This window comes from Sapajus apella, unplaced genomic scaffold (genome assembly GCF_009761245.1).
Source record: "Sapajus apella isolate SASKATOON/1434 unplaced genomic scaffold, GSC_monkey_1.0 scaffold7, whole genome shotgun sequence".
Taxonomy (NCBI): Eukaryota; Metazoa; Chordata; class Mammalia; order Primates; family Cebidae; genus Sapajus; species Sapajus apella.
The window spans coordinates 28,422,598-28,441,881 of NW_022436947.1; the positions used below are offsets into that span (position 1 = coordinate 28,422,598).

Consider the following 19,284-nt stretch of genomic DNA (forward strand, 5'->3'; position numbering starts at 1 on the left):
GTATTAGAGAGCTATTACACTGCAAAAAATGGATTTATTCAAGTTAGGTAATTATGTCTCCTCTATCACCCTTTGGTAAGATACAATGAGAACTTGTAGGTTTTGAACATTCAAATCGAAAAAATGTTTATAATAATATGCATAGTTTAGTTTGCATCTACTATTTAAATAATTCTGATTACCAACCCATTTCTTAAAATGCTAATATGAGGGTGAAGATTACATTTTTACTTTACATGACACTTTCAGCAAGGAAATGGCTGATGTTTTTACCCACTTATAAATAGAAGCATCCATATATACAACATATTTGAAATACCGTTATTGTTACACAGACCACATGTGAAATTTAAATGGAATAAATATACCATATTGTAAATTATAGCCAAATGGACTATGAATACGTCTTTGTTTTTTCTTTGGTTGTTGGTGTTTTTTTTGTTTTTGTTTTTGTTTTGTTTTTGAGGCAGAGTCTTGCTCTGTCTCCCAGGCTGCAGTGCAGTGGCACAATCCCAGCTCACTGCAACCTCCACCTCCGGGGTTCAAGTAATTCTCTTGCCACAGCCTCCTGAGTAGCCAGATTACAGACATGCACCACCACGCCCAGCTAATTTTTGTATTTTTAGGAGAGACGGGGTTTCACCATGTTGGCCAGGCTGGTCTCAAACTCCTGTCTTCGAGTTATCCTCCTGTCTCAGCCTCCCAAAGTGCTGAGATTACAGGCATGAGCCACTGCACTGGGACCTATGAATACTTCTTTGAATAACTGATATAATTCTGAAAGCAGTACACGATACTTGCCAAAAGCAATGCTTACTGAAAGATTCTATTTGGAATCAATTAATAATTAAGAATAGTATCATAATGAGTATATTTGTGGGGGTACATGGTGTCCTAACAAATATTTGCCAGGCAAGCAATAAGATTTTGAATAAATAATTTAAAGAGAAAGGTAAAAGAAAATTGCGATAAAATGAAAAGCTGTTCCAAATACTTTATAAGAAATTGTACTGGGGCCAGAGTCATCTTACAGCAACTGCCACTCAGTGAATTTCAGTTTTCACGCAAAAGCTTCTGTTTTTTTCCTAGGCAAAAATCCCTGAGACAAGTAAATTCAAAGCACTGTGAACTACTCTGAGGATGAGTCAGTCTTACCCTCTTCCCTAGACCTACTAAATCTGATGCCCTCCAAATGGATTAAGAATCTATGTTTTTAATAGGCACCCCAGGTGATTCTGTTGTACAGCCAAATTTGGAAACCATTGCTCTGGAGAGAAAAATAGAAAGCTAATGTTGACACAGTTGGTACATATGTGAAGGCACTGAAGCAGGAATTCAGAATTCTCAGGAAATGCAAGTCAGGAATGGCCTTTTTGGCTCAATATCTCACCCTTTTGCCCTCCCCGCCCCCGGAGCTAAGAATTTTCCTTTCTTTAAACATCTCGCTTAGGCAATGTAGCACCGTTGCTGTGTGCAACTCCTGAGAGTCCTACAGCCCCTGTGTGCCCAGAGTGACGAGGGAAGGTTGGCACGGATGGAAACAACGTGGCTGAGATGTGGACAGGGGAAAGTGCTGTGCTTCGATGACAGGATGCTCAAGCTCAGGCTGCAGCTTCGATCTGTTCCTTAATGTGAATAAGGTCAATTGAGTTTCCTTTTTTTAAAACTACCTTTCTAGTATAGGATTTTAAAACTTTTTATAACATCTCAAGGGAAAACTAGATTCATCCAATGACATGAATGACTTGGAATTAAGCTGACATAGGGTCCAAAATAAATCTCTAAATTATTTAATCTCTAAATTATGTATTTATTGGGGACTGGGCTACAAAGAGGAACAACTGACCACAGTCTTGGTTTCCCTTTAAATGTGTACTTTATGTTTGGGCTATTTTACATTTGAAAAATTAAATGCCGCATTTAACTCACAAATCCTTCCTTCTTTGTGTATTGATTTTTAAATTATATCTCCATAACTGCATCATGTTGCTGAAGTGAGATTATGCTACATGATAAACTGCTAATAAGTGAAGGCCTAAAGAGAGCCTCCATCTGCCCATCAGCTTTCTGATGAGTAATCAAGGCAGTGCTTGTGCTAAACTGTGATTACAGTGTCATGACTCCCAATAGTGTCTGCAGCCCCTGTGTGCCCTGAACACTGAGGGAAAGTTGGCACTGACAGAAACAGTACAATTGAGGGGTGGACAGGTGGAAAGTCCCACCCTTTGATGATATGCTCCTCTGAAGCTCAGGTTGCAATTTAGATCTTTTCTATAATGTGAATAAGGTCAATTGAGTTTAAGGAACCTATATTCAGGAATATAATCATTTTTTAGATTTCCAACATAGTTGGAAGGAGAAAATCTACTTATCTGACCCTTATACGCTGCTTTTGATGGTCACCAAGAACAAGTCAGGCCACTACAGAAAGAAGAACCTACAGAGTAGTGGAAATAAGTAGACATATAACATATATAAACACACACATGTACATACACAACCATAAAAGTATATGCCAGCGTGGGAGGCAGAATGCACAGGAAGCAAGAGGTTGGGTTCACCGCAGGAAGGAAACAAGAAAGGCCAGTGGGGCAGAACTTACCCAGTTCTGTTTGCATGAGGAATAGGAAACCACTTCTTAAAAGTCTTCCTAAAAGAAAGGATAATGAAATTACACAAACTTGGTCCAAGAGCACTAAGACCGTGCAGGAAGGAAGAGGAGATTTAGGGACAGTTGTTTGCCTGTGTCACAGAAAAAGAGCCTGGAATACACAAAATGTAAAAATATTTCTTTCAGTAAAGTTTCAGTCAGGGATAGAGCATTAAAAGCAATACCTGTGTAACAGAATTGGCCTGTGTAACAGAATATGAAGGAGTTAATCATCCCTTCTCCCTTCCGGGGAATGTGGAGTTCATCAGAGCAGAGGGGATACAGCAGGCTGGACATGAAGCCGGACCTGCCTCCTTCTGGAATCGGGGAGATGCAGGAGAGAGTGACAGAGGGAGGAAGAGAGGGCAGTCTGGAGAGAGTGCTAGCTCCTAAGCTCATGTGAGGCACCTCAGGGGCTCTCTGAGCCAGCTGGAGCGATCTGAGAGCCATCTCCATTTCCACAATTACAGACAGGAACAGAGGTGGAGAAATATCTTTTTTCTTGCTTACATTATGACCTCATAGTAACCTCCATGAAGGCATGACCTGGGGAAATAGGAGCCACCCATTTTTTAAAGAATGTGATGATATATCAAAGATGACTCATGTCTTGATCTAGCATGTGGCATCATAGATGGATAAAAGGAGACATATTTATGTATGTATACATACACACATGCACATGCATGCATACAGGTATTATCGTTGCGATCAGGTTTAAGTGTAAACACATATACTCTTTGCTTACTTTATTAAAGTACCGAGTTTATTTCACTTGTCTCCCCATCCTTTCCACGTCTGACCACTGCTACTATTATATCCTATCACAACATTTCATACATACTTAAAACCAAAAAGTGGGGTTCCATCTTTAAAAACCAAGTAGGCATTTTGGACAACATGTTCTTGGCAATGGAACATGAACAGCATTTATTAAACACACTAGGGAAAGTTCTCACTCGCATTACAGAGGGGACAACCAGATTATCAACTGTTACAGAAATGAAACAAGATGAAAATGTTTTAACAAATTGTTTAAGCTCTTTTTTAAAGAGACTTCCTCCACTGCCAGAGACCTTGAGTACCCTCCTGGTCAGTTATCTGGAAGCAATTCTTCACATAACCGATGAACTTAGCTTCCACTTTAGGAAGGGAACCACCTTGTTCTATACTTGCTTGCATTTTGCTTTCATGTCTTCTACAGGACTAGTTACTTGTGGTGTTTTAAGAGAGTTGTTTTTTTTTTTTCCTGTTTTTTGAAGGATTCTTGACCTTTTGATCTGGGTGTTAGTGGTTTTAAGTCTTTTCCATTCTGGTTTTATTTTTGTACACTTTTGGCTAGTATATCTTATACAGATTTTTTCACTGGAGCTTTTTCTTCAGTTTCCTCATCATCTTCATCATCATCATCATCTTCACAGCAGTAGGTTTTACTTTTTTCCATGGAACCCTGCTACCACGTACAGGAGCAGATCACTTCCCACATATACTTAAGAGTTTCACATCCACCTCTTCATCTTCTGACTCTGCATCTTCTTCCACAGCTACTAAGTGCTATCCACCAATATGCACTGGCCCTGAACCACACTTCAACTGTAAGACCACAGGTGGTGTTATTTCAAATCCCCCAAGAGAAACTGTTGCCTGTACAGACATTTTCAAAGTTGCTAGTGTTACTTTAATTGGACTGCCTTTGTAATTCATTGCTTCTGCTTTAACAATGTACAATTCATCCTTTGCACCAGCCCCTAAATTGACCATTCTTAAAGATAACTGGTGCTCATTTTCATCATCATTCACCTTAAAGTGATCATCTGTGTCAGCCTTTAGTTCACAATTGAAAAGATAGTTCTCGGGGTTTCAAGGGGTTCACATCTATGTTCATCGAATCTTCCATGGAGTGGCAGCACGCACTTAGATGGGAGAGAAGGCAAACAGAGACAAACGACTACTGCTCCAGGGAACAACCATGCAGAACAGAATCACACCCAACACATACATTTTTAAACTCATTATTATTATTATTATTTTGGCAGAAATGACACCTACTGCCAATGGATTTAATGACAATCCAGATGGTGGGTGGTGATGCCATTTCCTGAGTAGGGAAAACCGGGAGAGGAATCAGATTTGGTCGGGGGAGTTATTAACAAGAGTTCAGTTCAGGATACATTCAGTTTGAGAGGAAAATGCTTAAGTTCGCAGTGAATGCACTATGTGGAGTTCAGAGGAGAGATTGCAGGAGACGTCAAATGGGGCATCATCTGCATTTAAAGTCATGGCCCCATGAGCTCAGGTATGAGAAGAGGGTAGATAGAAAAGAGAAAGCAGCTGAGAACTGAGTCTATGGCAAGGAAATGGAACAATAGGGAAACTAAGCTGTGTGTTGAAATCAATTGGTAGCTTTATGTTATATTCAATTCTATTCTATGAATAGAATTGTGTCTCTCCAGTTATAGTCCTTGGTTTACCCTAAGGGAAAGGGTTTTATGATCCAATCAATGTGGGATATCGCTCCTATACCACTCCCTCTGGGAGTTTCAGAGGACCAGAGCAATATTTACAGTTGAAAGATTCTGAGATGTCCTTAAAGGAAAAACTTAAATTTTAAAAGAACATTTCTTTAAGTCAGGGGTTGTTGGAATATGATCCCCAAACCAACAGTATGAGCATCACCTAAGAACTTGGGAGAACTGTTCATTCTCAGCTCCCCACAGACTTACAGAGTCAGAAGCACTAAAAGTGAGACCCTGCAATCTATATTATTATAATCCTGCCACAGTGACTGTGATGTGTGGTTCAAAGACCACTGTCCCAAACATTTGGCCATTTTTCTTTTGTTGACAAATAAATGCTTTCCAAAATGTCTTTGTTGGAAAATATTGTTGCTGCAAACTCTAGTTTTAAGATCTTTAGTTTAACAAACTTTAAAGTGCAGAATCACTATAAATAATTAAATTCGTGGCCTGGCACAGTGGCTCACATCTGTAACCCAGCACCTTGGGAGGCTGAGTTGGGTGGATCACCTGAGGTCACGAGTGAAACCAGCCTGGCCAACATGGTAAAACCCCATCTCTACTAAAGACACAAAATTAGCTGGATGTGGTGGCCCCACACCTGTAGTTCCGGCTACTTCAGAGGCTGAGGTGGGAAGATTGCTTGACCCCAGGAGGCAGAGGTTACAGTGAGCCAAGATTGCACCACTGCACTCAAGCCTGGGCAAAAGAGCAAGACTCCATCTAAAAAAGAAAGGAATTAAATTCACTATCTCACTTTTTATGCATTTGTTGCTAAATCATCATGCCCCAAAATATTTCTATCAATTAAAAAGTGGCTTTTTGCCAACAAACTACACTCGGTTATATGCCAGTCAATGACATATTTTAAAATATGTTTTGTTTTGTTGTATTTTTTCTTTGTTTTCTTTTTTTGAGATGGAGTCTTGCTCTGTTGCGCATGCTGGAGTGCAGTGGTGTAATCTCAGCTCGCTGCAACCTCTGTCTCCTGGGTTCAAGTTATTCTCATGCCTCAGCCTCTCCAGTAGCTGGGATTACAGGTGAAAGAACCCATGCCCAGTTAATTTTTGTATTTTTTTAGTTGAGAAGGGATTTCACCACATTTCCCAGACTGGTCTCAAACTCCTGACCTCAAGTGATCCACTGGTCTCAGCTTTCCCAAGTGCTGGGATTACAGATGTGAGCCACCACGACCAGCCTAAAATATGTTTTTAAATTTTACAAATATAGTCATCTCTTTTGCCTTTCTAAACAGATTAACTTATCTAGACCTCCACTATCTAGTAAGTTAGTCCCTGACTATATGGGCTATTTACATTCAAATTGCCTAAAATAAAATTTTAACAGTTTCTTAGTCACATTATCCACATTTCAAGTGCTCGATAGCTATGTCTAGCTCACAGCATATGAGACAGTGCAGAGCTAGAACATTTGGTGAACTACACTGATTTGAGACCATCCCGGCCAACACAGTGAAGCCTCGTCTCTACTAAAAATACGAAAATCAGCCCAGTGTGGTGGCGGGAACCTGTAATCCCAGCTACTTGGGAGGCTGAAGCAGAAGAATCCCTTGAACCTGGGAGGCAAAGTTTGTGGTGAGCCAACATCATACCACTGCACTCCAGCCTGGACAACAGAGTGAGACTCTATCTCAAAAAAAATCAGTGGTTTAGAACCTTAAGCTCAAGTGTTTCCCTTATTTTTCTACAGAGAGCCTTAGGTATCTCATGCTCCAACTCCGTTGAAGTTCCCCTCCTGCTGCCCTCAAAATCCTCTCCTCTCCACCACATAACAGCCTTGTCCAGCCATCACCCCTTTACCACCACTGCTGCTACTGGTGTCAATTCTCACTGCCATTGTCATTCTCACCACATATTCTGGCCGCTCCGCATCTTTGCCCTTTTTTTCTGCACTTAGGCACTCCCACTTTATGAATCCATGCTTTCTTAAACTAAATGCCTTCCCCTTGCTAGTTTCCCTTGCAGTCTACCTAGAAGCCTTTGACCTAGGCTCCACCCGTCAAGTGCATCCATGGGAGATTTCAGTTTGGGAGAAAGCAATATAATTAAAAGGCACCACCCAGGCACTATGCGATAGCATGCTGGCGAGAATGGCAGAGGGTAGCCAAAGAGACTTTCTGCTTTCAGTGGGAGCAGGGGCAACAGTCTGGAGGTAGCGCCCCATGCTCAATGTTGGCAAGGCAAATCCCCGTCCTGGCTCAGCATGGCAGGAGGGCCGCCACCGACACAACCCACTGATGTGACTTGCAACTTATTCCTGGCTATAAAACATCCAAAGCCCTATTCTCTGGCTTCTTGGAAATTCTGTGAGCTCTCTCTTAATATGTTCCTTCCCAGCTCAAATTAGCAAGAGTGGGTTCTGTTGCTTGTAAATAGCATCCACAGCAGAAATTCCTACCCAAGTTGGAACGAGTTCTCTCCACAGCATTAACCCACACACATTGCTTATATGGCTTGTGTCAGACTCTCTGCCAGGGACCGGAGATACAAACGTGTAGGGGATTTGTTCTCAAGGGGCCTAAAATTCAGGGAAAGAAAACAGATCAGGACACCAATAAGGACTTTAAAATACTGTTGGTGGCCATGACAGAAATACAAATGTGGCATCATGGAGACCCAAAGGACAGGAAGGAGGAAAGCAAACTGGGGAAGTCTTTAAGCAGAAGATGGCCCTTGAACTGAGTTGCCAAAGATAAATAGGTGTTTGACAGGCAGGCAATAAGACAAAGCAAAAGAAAAAGTATGCACCACAGGGAGCAGGCTGCTTCAGTCTTCCTTGTTCTGGAAGCAATGGTCAAAGCATGCAGTCAGTTGGGGACAGGAAGGAGTCTGGGCAGCAAACAACAAGGCCACAGAAACCATGAAAACAATAGTAGTGTCATCTGAGTGCTTACTGTGTACCTTGTTCTAACTATTTTACATCGAATTAACTCGGAGGTGGATGATTCTATCAGTCTTATGTTATAAAACACTAAGGCAGGCTGGGCGTGGTGGCTTACACCTGTAATCCCAGCACTTTGGAAAACAAAGGTGGGTGGATCACCTGAGTTCAGGAGTTCAAGACCAGCCTGACCAACATGGTGAAACCTCATCTGTACTAAAAATACAAAAATCAACCGGGTGTAGTGGTGTGCACCTATAATCCCAGCTACTCAGGAGGCTGAGGCAGGAGAATCACTTGAACCCTGGAGGTGGAGGTTGCAGTTAGCCAAGACTGTGCCAAAGCACTCCAGCCTGGGCAACAGAGCGAGACTCCATCTCAAAAATAAAAATGAGAAATAAAACACTAAGGCAGAGAGGAGACTTGCCCGGGTTGCACACTCCTAGTAGGCAGCAGAAGAAAGGTTTTACCCTGTGATCCAGCTCTAGAGCCCATACTTTTACTACCCACACTACTACAGCCAGTTGGGAGCCGGTGCAGGGCATCTTTATATTCCATTCTAAAGAGCTTGGACTTGACCTTCTAGCAGTGCTAACTTTCATTTTAGGTTCAGGGGTACATGTGCAAGTTTGTTACGTAAATTGTGTGTCATGGAGTTTTGGTGTGCAGATTATTTCATCACCCAAGTTATAGGCATAGTACCCAACAGGTAGTTTTTCGATCCTAACCCTCTTCCCATTCTCCACCCTCAAGGAGGTTCTGGTGTCTGTTGTTCCCTTCTTTATGTCCATGTGAACTCAATGTTTAGCTCCCACTTATAAGTGAGAACGTGCGGTATTTGGTTTTCTATTCCTGTGTTAGTTTGCTAAGGAAAATGGTCTTCAGCTCTAACCATGTTGCTGCAAAGGACATGATCTCACTCTTTTATGGATGCATAGTATTCCCTGGTGTATCTGTTCCACCTTGTCTTTATCCAGTCTACTGTTGATGGGCATTTAGGTTAATTCCTTGTCTTTGCCATTATGAATAATACACTAAAAGATTTTAAGCAGGTGAGTGGAATGATCAGACTTGTGTTTTAGGAAAAACACAAAGTATTTAGAGAACAAGGCAGCATGAGCGTGGGTAGCTAAGCAGGGAAGCCTGCCTCCACTTCCCACAATGCACACACACTCATACCTCCTTCTATGGCCTGCCACACAAACCAGGACACCAAAAAGGAGCTCTGTTTCTTCAAAACCAAGGAAGAAACAGCAACTCTTAGCAGAATATCTCACAACAGACCTGGGTCACAACCATGGTTCGCAACTTAGCAGCTTTGTGACCCTAGGCAAATGGTTAGGTTAGTGCAAAAGTAATTGTGTTTTTTGCCATTGAAAGTAATGGCAAAAGCTGCAATTTTGCACCAATCGAATGCTTCACCTTCTTGAGCTTCATTTTTTTTCTGTGAAAGTGGAGAAACAGCATGAAAATGCCTGTTCCAAAACTCTAGAGGAGGTCAGATGTGTTTTCAGAATTCAGATTTCTGGATGATAGAACAGTAACATGTTGTATATATCAACGTATTACATAACATACCCAGCAAGGTCGGATGTACTCCTCCATAGTCAAATTCACAATATTTCTGCAGTAAAATATATGAATATTCACACCAAGTGGAATAAATCAAAACTAGAAAAAGTCCACATAAGTTTTAGTTAAGTTTTTCTGTCAAAAGATTTCAGGTCAGGTTCATTTCACATTCAAATGAATCTTAAGGCTTTCAAAGATTTTTGGGTTTCCAAATTGTAGATAAGGGATTGTGCCCCTCTCATAGTACTATTGTTTTAGAGTTATTGTAAGAATTAAGTGAGATAATGCATATAAAGCATTTAGGTTCTGCTATCCCTTCCAGCTGACAACGAATGTGACCCAGGATCCCAGCTACAGAGCCCACAAGCCTCAACTCTGCCATTTGAAAAAGAGTTCACAGTGGAGCCTTTTTCATCCCCCCTTTCAATCGCAGGTTCTAATCTTTACTGTCTGTGAGCCCTACCACCAATCATAGAGCATTCTTCACCATTTTTCTGGGAATTCTAGCAAGTTGCCATGCAACTGGACCCCTCATTAAGTCCCCGAGTTCCTAAGGTGGACGCTATAGACCAGCCCAGCCCATGCGCCTCGATACACAGGCCTGTCTGCAGGACCGTTCCTGGGAGGTGTGGAGCTGCGGTGAATCACACTGTGAAGGAACTTCCATCCATACTATTTTTGAAAGTGAAGTCTTGTTAAAACCAGCAAAAGTGATCATTAAATTTTACTAAATATGGTAAAGACATACCAGGTGAATCACACAGAACTTCAGCCAGGTAATGGTCAGCAAGGAAACATTGATGACTGTGTTTCAGGCATGGCGCTTCTGGCCCCCTGCCCCACCCTTAAGGACAGCACAGTTTCTATCCCTTTTTCTCCAACCCTCCATTATACTCCTTTATCTCTATCAGAGCTTTGCTGAAATCAGTATCACTATCATTGTCATCATCCTTCCATGAATACAGTGCTTTAAAACTTAGGATTCACGCACACATCACTCGTTCCTGCCTCACAGCTGTATGGGTTGTTATGATTAAACCTGTTTCACAGGTGAAAAAAACTGGAGCTCTGGGAAGTCTGAAAGTTGGTATCTGTCATTATCTTTCTCTTCTGCAGGATACTGCCTCCTCAGCCAGCCAGACTTCCCACAGCAGACAATTTTCATAAAATGCTGGTTGCTCCAGCAGAGGCCCTGGAGACAAAAACATCAAGCAATCCAGAGTAATGCCTATCACACTCATGGACCAAGCCATAAACACCACTTTGGGTGTTTGACTGGACCGACTCAGGAGGCTTCCCTGGACTGGCCATTAGGCCCAGGGATAGAATAATCACAGTTCACCTGTCCACAAAGAGAAGGAGAGCTGCTGAGTGCTGACATTTCCATCTTCGTTACCAAGAGCAGTGCCTCCCACACCCTGACTGAGCATCAGATTTACCCTGGGAGATTTTTAAAACTCATATTTCCAGGCCCTTCCCCGGAGATGCTGAGACCGTCAATCTTAGTTTAGGTAAAGGCTGGGAATGTGTGCTTTCTTATGTACCCCCAGATGATTCTGGTAGAAAGGCAGTCTGGGGAACCACTGACCTAAAAAAATCAAGAGATACACCTTACAGACAAACCACTTTAAACATACCAAATCCTAATTTCTAGACACTTAAAATGTTGTGGCCACACCAGGAGCAGAAAGGAAATGGCCTGGGAATATTCATGCAAATAGCTATAGTAAATGTTCACTTTGGATAACCTTTGTACAAATGTCATAGAGATGTTGTGAGGGAAGCATCCAATTGTAAAATGTGAAGCCAAAAATTAGGTGGACTGCCAAGTGAAGGTGGGCATCTAGAAGCTGCTCTCAGGTAGCTTTGTATGAGGGCTTGTTGTTCATTCTTCACCTCATTCTGTTTTCCCCCTGCCCTCCCCTCTACCATCCCCAAGTGGGAGCTGATTTCAGTTGCAGGATGACACTTCAGAAATCAAATGGAAACCAAAAAATTACCTCTCTGGTTAGCATCTGTTTGCCAATATGTTTACTGCCTCTATTCAGCCCTGAGCAACTGCCAGAAAAGCCAAAAAGAGGGCAAGAGCTCTATTCATCTAATTACTTCAGCAGAAGAAAAATGTGTTAATTAACTGACCTTAATAATTCATATATATCTGAACCGAGGGATCATTAGACTTGCACACAAGGCCTGGTGTCTGAATAAAGGATCACTGGAACGATCTCATGGGCAGCCTCATTTTGGAGAACTGGTCTATTTTTGTTTTCTCAAGAATAAATCTACCACCTCCAAAATGATTGAAGAACTTTTCTGCAAATTACAGGTTTGCAGTAAGACCCTGATTCCTCTAATTTCCTTAGCCCCTCAGGGGGATATGAAATATTTTTAGAATCACAACAGCCTAACATATTAAGTGGATTTCATTATGCTGGCTTCTGATTGGAACATTTTACAGTAAAGGGGAATGTGTCTGTGTGTGTCCTCTATAGACTTTCAAATCAGAATGAGGAGTGACAGGAATGAGGCTTGCTTTGCTGGGGAACTGAAAGAATCATCAAATCACAGTTCCCTATCAAATATGCTACCATACAGAAACCAGCCCAGGAAGTAGTGCGACAGGCCTCAGCTTTTGAAGACAGTCTAAGGAAGAGAAAGGATGCTGATAATTTTATTCTCAAAAATAGTGGGAGCCCCCAAGCAGGTGTACTGTTTACATTTGCCTTCCTGGGGTTTTGGCAGGGGGAGTACAGATCCATTTTAAATCCACAGATAGAAAGGCAAAAGTGAATCACAGTACATTTGCAATGGAGACAAATCATTTTCCAAAAGCATTTATGAAACAATTACACAGACATCATAGATGCAGAGGCACGTAGACGGAGGCGGTGAGTCTATTTCACAGAGGACAAACAAAAAATGACACAAAGTGGCAGGAGGTTCTCCAGTGGGTCAGCAAGACATGGCAGTGATGACAAAGACACAGCTGCCACGGCGGCCGGGCCAGAGCACCTGCCCCTGGCAATGACTCCAGCCCATCAGTCCAAGGCTCTCACTGTAGTGTGTGCACCACAGCTGAGCCCCAAAGCCAACCGCAGAGCAGGGGGACACCCACCCATGCCAGAGGCCCCAGGGAGGTGGGAACAGACTGGGAGCACTGCCAACGTGGGGCCCCAGGCATCCATGGATTCTTGGGTGTTACAGGTTGAATTACGTCCCTCCTCCCAAATTCATGTGTTGAAGTCCTAGTCCTCAGTGCCTCAGAATGTGAATTTATTTGGAAATAGGGTTGTTGCAGTTAAAATTAGTTAATAAAGTCATCCTGGGGTTGGATATGTCCCTCATCCAAAATTTATTCATTTATAGAAAGAATGCCATGTGAAGAGGCAGGCATGCACTGGGAGAATGCCATGTGAAGGCTGAAGTTACTGCTATAAGCCTAGAAACTACCAAAAGCTAGGAGAGAGCCCTGGAATAGATCTTTCTCTAGCACCTTCCGGAGGGAGCATGGGTCTGCCGACACCTTGATTTCAGACTTCCAGCCTCCACAACTGAGAAGCAATAAGTTTCTGTTGTTCCAAGCCACCCGGTCTGTGGTACTTTGTTACGGCAGCCCTATGAAACTAAAACACTCAGCCATCAAGCCTATTTCTCCAGCTATAAAATAGGATTGCTTAGATAGCACCTGTTCATAGGGCTGTTAGGAGCATGAAATGACACAACACTGGTAATGTGGTTGGCTCTGTCCTTGGCATATAAAGGGCATTCAATAAAAGTGAGTTAGCTACTACTTAAGGGGCTGCAGAATCAAATTAGCAAAACAGTAGACAGTGGACACCCATCTGTAATCGTTACCCTCCTAGGTTTTGTTTGTAGACCCTATGAATTGTGATACATATTTTCTATCACGATGACTAAAATATTTATCTGCATGGCTGATTCACAAATACCACAACTCTCATATCCTTCTTTCCTTATCACTGCTTCACTAAATCACTCCTGGCTTTCAGCCCCTCTCCCTGCACCTTCCTCACTCCTGGCATCTCCATCCATCTCCACCCACATCCTTTTCCTCTTTTCCCTTTCTGTTTGCTGTGCCCACCTCCGGCTGTAAATCTTCTTTGTTCTCCAGCTGCTCTGCCTGGAGGAATCTCCCATTGTGAGCCCTCTTCTCCTTTCTTTAAGCCCCCTCTCATCCTACTGTCTGCTCAAAAAACCCATCCATATCCAATTACAGTGAATGAAAATGGGAGGCAGGTTCCCACTCATACCTAAACATCAACTACCTTCTAACCCTAAACCACGCACAGCTGACAAAAAAAAAATCCTTTAAAAAACAGAATGAGTCATATTAATACAGCCTCACCTCCCTCACTGCATCGCAAGGAGCTGTGTTTCCATGCCCTGCACAGAAACACTGTATGTGCATGACAGGGAGGTGTGCATGGATGCCAGGTCAGGAGAGAAAGCAGCTGGGGAGGTGACCTGAGCCCCTCACCTTCCCTTCCCTGCAGCCGTGTCTACTAGACACCCCCAGGGAAAGGAAGAAGCAGAGTACCCAATAACTCATCTGCAAACCCACAGAAAGCAAGCCGCACCACACAGGCAGTCCCTCCTGCACTACTCCAATCACCGTGAGTCAACCTTTTGGGATTTTCCTCCCACCAATTTTAGAAGCAGCATCCAAGATATGAGTTGAATCAAGCACAGCAGTGCACAAGTTTGTGGTGAGAGGAGCTCTTCTACTCTTTAGAAACATCTTGTTATCGACAAGTAGATAGTAAATGGTTCTCATGTTTGCCTGCCAGCACCTCCCAGTTTCTCTTGAGGAACTGTTTCTTCCCTGTTCCATATGAATCTCACGATGCAATTAAGCACAAACATACATACCGTAATAAAATTGATCCCAGATGGGGTCAGTCATCATACCTCATTGCCCTGGCCACAGTGACTGCCCTAGGAATAGGCATGAGCTGTGACGACCCAGTGGAGCCCTTCCCTATGTAGGCATGGAGTAAGAGAAGTGCCTTTTCCCACTGGGGTTGCTAAACTGGAAGGATGTCTTCATGGGATTTTCATTAACTATCTTCCTCACTGCATTAAGAGATCCTGCGGCAGGAAGACAGCCCACAGAGGGAGGGCAGAGGTGAGAGACTGCCAGAGGGCAGCACAAAGCTATAGCAGCAGCATTCAAGCCCCAGGATCCAGCCAAGCTTAAGCCATAGCCACCCCCGAAGGACCCCCAGTTCCCCAGTTGCAGGAGTCTTATTTTATTTAGCCCAGCTGGAGTCGGAGTCCTGGTGGTTACAACCAGAACTGAAACTGAGTTCATTTACATCCATATGGTGATAGTGATATAGAAGGGCTGGGCTCCCGGCTAAATCCCACCCTTAAGCCTGGAACCACGGCTTTAAGTGAAAACAGCTGACCCTGTTTTTTTTTTTTTTACCCAAATGTTGCCTTTTTGGCCTGTCCCACCCCTATCCTGTGTCCATAAAAGACTTCAGTTGGCAGAGCAATATAAGCAGCTGAGTGTGTGGGATACAATCAGCTGAGCAGTGTGTAGAGAAGCAACTGAGCTTCGGAGACTACAGAAAGACACAGCTAAACTCAGACGACGTGGTTTTGGAGAGGGGCCCCGGCCGAAGACGGCCAGGTTTCAGAGAAAGATCACCTTCCCATCCCCTTTCCAGCCTCCCTTTCCACTGAGAGCCACCTACAGCTCAATAAAGTATTGTACATTCATCATCTTTCAAACAGTTCATGTGACCTGATTCTTCCTGGACACCGGATGAGAACCTGGTGTTGAGAGCGCAGGGGCTGCCACCTGACCCTCCACTGAGCTGGTTGGCACTTGGCCATCCCCGGAGGGCAGAGCTGAAACAGCAAAGAGCTTGGATGCTGCTGCATGGCCCACACAGACCTGCTCCCGCCAGACAGGAGCAACCAGGCAGTTTCAGCATTCATTTGCTCCGGTTCCCACACTCACTCTCTCACACGTTCCCACACGGAGTGGTCGGCAGCAGGCTGAGTAAAACAACCCACTCCAGTTCCCGCCTGCGAAGGGTGTCAAGGGATCTATTCCGTCTCATCATCTGTGCTTCATTGTCAGCAGCCATTTTGACTGTGTTATGGTTGTTCAATATTTTGATAATCACCACAGCTTTCATCAAGAAAGTCCTGATCCACTGGAGTAGGGGGTTAGCAGTGCGATCCAGGCTGTGAGTGGGCAGCCTCCATTCCCTGCAAGCTATGGCTGCCTCTTTAGAATTTCTTCCTGCCCAGCTCCTACCACAACAGGGCATGAGACCTGAAAACTCTCTTCCCATCCCTGAGATGTGAGGAGGAGAGCTGCAGGGGCAAAATTAAGCTCCTATTCCTTATCTTGACATAGTCCCTGACTAGAGCCATCCGAAAAGATGGGACACAAGACTGCACAGTATGTTCCATAGGAAGGAGATCAGAGCAAAGTCAAGGAAGATGAAAAATGACTGTTCAGAGAGCAAAAGTTCAGAGAGAGAGTGGGAATTCCTGTTCCTGGGAAGATGGTACTGCCCACAGAAGAATAAGTGCCGTTTTCCCTTTATAGAAGACTGAGAATGAGTGAAAGGTTGGTGAGCCTTGCATGCACTATGGAATGAATTATGTCCCCAAAAAATTCATACATTGAAGCCTGAACCCCCAATATGATGGCATTTAAAGATGGGGCCTTTGGGAGGTGATTAGGTTTAGATGAGGTCTTGACGGTGGGGCCCTCATGATGGGATTAGTGCCCTAATAAGAGGAGACACCAGAAAATTCCCCCCCGTTTCCCCTGCAGCCCCTCTCCTCTCTTTTGTCTTTCCACCAAGTGAGGACACAGTGAGAAGGTGGCCATCTACAAACCAGGAAAGGGGACCTCATCAGAAACCCACTACAAGGGCACCTTGATCTTGGACTTCTGGACTCCATAACTGTGAGCAAACAAGTTTCTGTTGTTTAAGTCACTAAGTCGATGGTATTTTGTCATGTTAACTCAAGCTGACTAAAATCATGAAATCAAGAACCTTGCTGAGTATATGGGATTCTGAAAGCAAGGGAGCAGCCCAAAATGTTGAGAAAATAAGCTGAGAGGATGGTTCAGACCTTCAGCCATGACGGTGAGAGCAGGGCTACCCTTAGAATTTTGCTGAACGACCCCAGGCTGCGCCAGCTTTTGCCTACAGTGATGTCCTATTAATATTTAAGCTCAGTGTTTGCTGACTCTACAGCATCCTCCCAACCAGGCCGGAATTTCAGCCCCATGAAGATGTTCTACAAACCCTCAAGAGGAGTCCTCAAAAGCTATTCCACAGGTTCTCACAGAGGGGTAGGAGAGGAGGAGCCGTCCCTAGACACCTGCCTCCACTGCCCCACCTTCCCCATGGGTCCTGCATAGCCTCTCCACCATCCTGCTGACTTCACTACCCAAGGGGCCTCAGCAGTTGAGAGGCTGTTTTTGTGAAGGACACAGGACAAGAATGGCATCTCTCTGTGTTATGCTCAGTTGTTGTACCTCACCAGCCCCAAAGTGTGACAGGCCTTAGGCCTTGATTAAGGTCACTTAGGCCAACTCAAAACCAACACCAAACTCTAAATCTTAAGAAGAAGTGGTGGAAGTCCATTCCATGGCTTCTTATGCAAACTGACCCATCTTCCCCCAGATTTTAAATACCAATGCCACCATTCACCATAGCAAAAATATGGAATTAACCTAACTATCCATCAATAAATGACTGGATAAAGAAAAATACATATACAATGAAAAACTATTCAGCCATTTTTTAAAAAAGAATGAAATCCTATCTTTTGCAGCATCATAAATGGAATTGGAGGACATTATCTTAAGAAAAACAAGTCAGATGCAGAAAGATAGATATCACATGTTCTCACTCATAAGTGGGAGCTAAATAATGTGTATACATAGAGTGTGGAATGGTAAACACTGGAGACTTGGAAGGGTAGAAGGCTGGGAGGGGTTAGATGATGAGAAATTACTCAGCAAGTACATTAAGTGACATTCGTATGTACATTATCTGGATGATGGATACCCTAAAAGCCCTTACTTTACCACTATGCAATCTATGCATATAATAAAATTGCACTTTGGCTCTTCCAAGTCAGACATAAAGTCTCCTTACCCCTTTGCCCAGAGCAGGCACTCTGATGCCTTACAGTAACACTTTAAAAGGAACAACTCCTCCAACTCTTCAATAAAGATCTAGTCCCTGCTGGGCACAGTGGATCTCACCTGTAATCCTAGCACTTTAGGAAGCTGAGGCAGACAGATCACAAGGTAAGGAGTTCGAGATCAGTCTGGCCAACATGGTGAAACCCCATCTCAACTAAAAACACAAAAAAATTAGTTGGGCATGTTGATGCACACCTGTAATCCCAGCTACTCAGGAGTGAATTGCTTAAACCCGGGAAGCAGTGGTTGCAGTGAGCCATGATCATGCCACTGCACTCCAGCCTAGGAGACAGAGCAAGACTTGTCTCAAAAAAAAACTAGTCCCATCCATGTGACCCTACTCACTAAGCATACAGCTGTCAGTTTCTCTCAAAAACAAACAATGGGTTCAGGAAAAGGTACCCAATTAGGGCACTTTATTATACAAGTAAAAGCAAATAGATACAGGAGGGGGAGTTGTCACTGACCCCCATAAGGCAGATATAGCCACATCTCTCCATTCTAGTCCAGGCCTTGTGACACAGACACACCATTACCAATTCAGTTACAGCTCAGGTACTTCTGGGAAAAGAGTTGAGGAAAGGCAGTAATGCTTGGCAGAGCACAGAGGATGGATGTTGACAGTGGCCAATTGCCTAAAGAGAGAATGCAAGAGAGAGACTGACTAGTGTAACATGGGGAACAAAACAGCCAATCCTGGGGAGGGGATTTGACCAAGCTGCCAGCCAAGATTAACAGCACAGTTCCTCATCACTCAGCAGTGGTCTATGCTTCATTTTCCAATACCCCTTCTCAATAGGTTTTTCCCTCCATCTAAGACTCTTACAAGGATATGGAAAGTTTCAAGAAACAGGACATTTAGGGGACTCATCTGCTTTCCCGACTCTTAGCCAGCCCATCTCTGCAAGAAAGGTGGACATTCAACAATGGGTCTAATTTGCCATCTTTCAGGAGAATGAAATACTGGGTTCATTGTTTCCTCCAGGCCCCCTCAAGAAGAGGGGAACAGAAGCCCCTTGTCTCATGCCTCGGCCCATCATGCGACCTAGCTGAGAACTCATGCATGTTTGCTTTTCCGGCTCCAGGAACATCTGCTTGGAGCTTTGCAGAGTTCCATTTGTATCCCTGCTTTGGCTCTTAATTTACAGTTTTGCTGCCATCATCAGGAAAACTATAGGCAAAAGCAATGGCCATTCACTGACTAGATAGACAAGAGGACTCAGGGTCTTGGGAAACGGTAGAGAGAAACATGGAATACAGAAGCATCTTAGCTCTGTTAATCCCCAAAGCATCTTTACAAAAATAAATTAAAGGTAAATTTAGACTAGAGTTGAGTAAGCGATATTACAAACAGAAAATTTTATGGGTCTGCTAGGAAAATGAACATTTGGAAGTTATTGAGAGAAGTCAGTTTGATATGTTTTCTGTGGATACAG

At 43.5% G+C, this 19,284-nt stretch overlaps 1 pseudogene; it reads right to left on the minus strand.

Annotated features, from left to right (window-relative positions):
* Positions 1 to 3,697: 3,697 nt before the first annotated feature.
* Positions 3,698 to 4,547, minus strand: LOC116549956 (annotated as a pseudogene).
* Positions 4,548 to 19,284: the final 14,737 nt, after the last annotated feature.